Below are 4,451 nucleotides of genomic sequence, written 5' to 3'. Positions count from 1 at the left end.
CCTCCAGAAAACCCTCCCTTACTGTGGATTTTCTCCTTTGATTAGTTAACAAATAGCTGACTGAGTCTAAGGCCCAACCCGGAAGAATGCTAGGACAGACAGATCCCAGGACAGGCGAGGCCTACGTTCAGTACTCCTCCAGGTGCGACCTCCAGACTGGGGTCTATGACTGGGATGTAACCAGAAGGGAAGGGCCCCTACGCTCCTTCAACCTGGAGAAAGCATCATTCCCCAAACCAAGACTTCACCAGCGGTCTGGCCCACTGTTCCCGCCCAAGGAACACTCAACGCATTCAACCACCTCCCTGCCAATAGCCTCCTCCCTCCTCTGTTCCACCTTTTCAAGGGCCTGCCTTCCGCCTACACCCCCAACCTCAAATAACGACTTCCTGCCCCCGCCCCAGGCCCAGCCTCCACCCAGGGGCCCACAGACTCCGCACTTTTCCAAGGGGAGAGGGGGAGAGGGCCACAAGGACCCCAGCTTACCACCAAGAACTTGAGTGCGAGCGCACCTGGCCTGTAGCAGAGCGACCTCTGCCTCCCTGGTCTTCCACACCTGCGTCCCGTCCTCTCACAGGTGCTGGACTCCACCGAGCATCTTGGCTGCGCCTCAGGAGAAGCCAGCGCTCAACGATCCTACCACGCCAAAAGCCCACATGCTCCAGACCTCGAGTTCCCGTCCTCTCGCGAGGCCTAAGCGACTGAACCCATTGGCCAAATGACGTGCCAATCACAAGAACCAGCCATCTCATTGGCTCTTCTGCAAAGAGCCTTCCTCTCCCATTCCAGCCGTCTCACGCCGTGGTGGCGAGGTTCACCCGGAAAGGGTGCTCAAAGTGGCGGGGAAAGTGGCGGGGGGTGGTGTCCAAAAGTTAGGAGTGAAATTAAGTGTTGAAGTGTGTTTCGCTTTCAACATCCCGACTCTCTTACTGAGAGCAACTCATGTAAACAGAGTTAGCTTACATGCTCATGTAGAAATTGACTTGCCTCAACCTTACCATTGGGGCTTCCGTCGTGGCTCAGCTGGTAAAGAATCCGCCTGCAATGCAGGAGACCTGGGCTGGACCCCTGGGTTGGGAAGATCTGGAGAAGGGAACGGATACCCACTCCAGCATTCTGGCCAGGAGAATTCCAAGTCAATGGGGTCACAAAGAATCGGACACGACTGAGCGACTTCCGCTTTCGCTTTCAACCTTCCCATTGGGGCTTCCCTGATGGCTCAAGCTGTAGAGAATCACCCTGGCAATCACCCAGGCGACACAGGACACGCAGGTTCGATCCCTGGGTCAGAAAGATCCCCTGAAGGAGGAAATGGCAACCCACTCCAATATTCTTGCCTGGAGAATCCCATGGACAGAGGCGCTTGGCTGGCTACAGTCCGTGGGAGCTCAAAGAGTCTGACATGACTGAGCATGCACAGGCATAGCTTTCCCCTTTAAAAGATATTGAGGATGGTGGTGCATAGAAATGAGCGTGAGTTACAGTCAATTATGCGATCTCTGTGCCCCACTGTTTTTATATATAAAACTGGAAAAAAAAATAAAACTGGAATAAAATCATCTATTCATAGGGTTGTATGGAAATTACATGTGTATGCTCAGTAGTGTCCAACTCTTTGTGACCCCATGGACTGTAGCTTGTCAGACTCCTCTGTCCGTGGAATTTTCGAGGCAAGAATACTGGAAGAGGTTGCCATTTCCTACTCCAGGGGATCTTTCCCACCCAGAGATTGAACCAGAATCTCTTGCATCTCCTGCGTTGGCACGTGGGTTCTTTACTACTGAGCCACCTAGGAAATGTACATGCATGTGTGTAAAATACTTTGCACCAGGACAAGATTGCCTTCCATAAATGTTGTCTATCATTATTATTTATAGATACCTGAAACTGTGAGCCAAGAAGAGCTATCTTCAAATTATGTAAAAGCATTGGTGGTTAATTCTGCAGCTACAGTACATTTTCCAAAGACATAAAAATGTCTCTCCCTCCTCAATTATTTTAGCAAATAACTGCACCCCTCTCCAACCCCCAGTTTTCTGAGGTGGTTGGGGTCAAGCTTCCAGAGACCTTGACTGATGCTGTAGAGACATGCAACTACTGTATATGGAATATGGCTAGGGCTAGAGAAGGCTTTTTCAAGCCTCAGATATCTCATACCTTGCTTTAATCCCTACATTTGAGGACTCTCCTCTCCTTCCCAAATCAGAATAGAGTTTGAAAATTATTGGAGCAGGAGATTTTCCAAAGCAGAAGTCTAATTGGTAGGATACCCCTTCCTTCTTTGTAGATGTAATTTGTTTAACGTTATATATAAGTTCTACCTCACAACCTTCCTACTTTACAACATTACAGTGTTATAATAACATGTATACTGAATTCTGTTGCCCATGCAAACATTTAGTAACAACTCAAAAATAGTTCCATATCTAGGAAACAATATTTTAGGGGCAGGACTCAGCAGCTTTTGGCAACAGCAATTCTCAATTTTCTGAAGCTGTCAGTTTTCAAAGAGCATCATTACAAAGGATATACACATTGGATTCTCTAGATTTCTACATCGTATCATGCAAAAGTAGACAAGATATTGTTGGTGGCGGTGGTGGTGTTCCGTCGCCCCTTTCTCCTCCTGCTTTCAGTCTTTACTGGCATCAGGGTCTTTTCCAGTGAGTTGGCTGTTCACATCAAGTGGCCAAAGTATTGCAGCTTCAGCTTCAGCAGGGTATAGAAATATCCTATACAACATTTCTAGCCAATCCATGCATAACGAGTACTAGTTATTTCACCAAAGGAAAATCTACAGTCTCAGTGTTGACTGGAAATAAAGATGGTTGAAGCTCTAAAGTGTGGACATCTGCTTGGAAGCTTTCAAAATATAAACTTCTCCTGGAGGTTATATTCCACCACAGGCACTTCAGTTGTTAATTAACAATCCCTTGGTATTGATTTAAAATACTACACACATATTGTACTGTTTAAAGTATTTAAAATTAAATTACAGATGATATAAGGTGATATTTTCATAGCACCAAGTTCCATCCACTTGGCCTTGCCAGGCTCTAAAATTCAGGATGAGGACAGTCCTGTCACTATGTACAATCTGGATTTTTCCAGGCAGTCGTGACGTCAAAGACTCTGGCCCATTGTCCCCAATAAGTATTTCCATTCTGACCACAAATACTGATTTGTTGTTGAGAAAATAAAGTCACACAGAGCTACAGCAAGATTAATGGCAGAAAATGACATTACCTCTTTGGCCTAGAAACTACATGGAGGACTTAACTGAAATTGGATCTACATCTGTAGTATCTTTGAATTCCAGGCAGACGTAAATACAGATCCTCCCAGGAGAAATACACACTCACCCTGGCCCTTAAAGTTCCCACACAGGAACTCATAAGAAAAAGATAAATTACAAACCACATGAGGGTCAATAAAATGGGTGAGTTTTGCTTGTTTGTTGGAATTTTTTTTTAAATTAAATTTTAAATACACAGACTAGGCTCAATAAGAACACAAACAATCCAGTTTTTTTAAATGGGCAACAGATATGAATTGATCTTTCACCAAAGATATACAAATGGGTAAAAAGCACATGAAAATATGCTCAATACCACTAATCATTACAGGAATGCAAACTGAAAACATATACACAGTATTTCACATCCACTAGAATGGCTATAATAAATAGCACAGATAATAACTGTGATAGCTACTTTTTAATCTTTATTTTTTTTTTGGACCAAGGATCAAACCCTGGTCCACTAGGAAATTCCCTGTGACGGTTACTTTTGCATATCAATTTGACTTGGCCACAGGTACCCAGATACTTTGTCCAACATTATTCTGAGTGTTTCAGGGAGGGCGGTCTGCATAAAATTAACATTTGAATGGGAGACTGGGTAAAACAGATTGCCCTCTCTACCACGGATGGTCTCATCCAAATAGTTGAGAGCCTCACTAGGACAAGAAGGCTTGGAATAAAAGATTTTTTCTCACCTGATTTCAGTTGAGCTGAAATCATCCTTTTCCTGCCTTTGTGTGTGCTTAGTCGCTCAGTTGTGTCCGACTCTTGGCAACCCCATGGACTGTAGCCCTCAGGCTCCTCTGTCCATGGGGATTCTCCAGGCTAGAATATGGGACTGGGTAGCCATTTCCTTCTCCAGGGGATTTTCTTGACCTCAGGATCGAATCCATATCTCCCGCATTGCAGGCAGATTCTTTACAGTCGGAGCCATTTCCTGCCTTTTGACTCAAACTAAAACAGTGGCTCTTCCTGGGTCTTGAGCCTGCCAGCTTTCAGACTGGAGCACCACCATCAGCTCTCCTGCAGTTCCACTGAAGATTTCAGGATTTGTCAACTTCCATAATCACATGTTATAATTGCTTATTATTATTGTTGTTGTTTGGCCATTAAGTAGTGTCTGACTCTTTGCAACCCCATGAACTGTAGC

The sequence above is a fragment of the Bos indicus x Bos taurus genome, chromosome 8 (genome assembly GCF_003369695.1).
Source record: "Bos indicus x Bos taurus breed Angus x Brahman F1 hybrid chromosome 8, Bos_hybrid_MaternalHap_v2.0, whole genome shotgun sequence".
Lineage (NCBI taxonomy): Eukaryota > Metazoa > Chordata > Mammalia > Artiodactyla > Bovidae > Bos > Bos indicus x Bos taurus.
Note: the sequence above shows the minus strand (reverse complement) of the source record.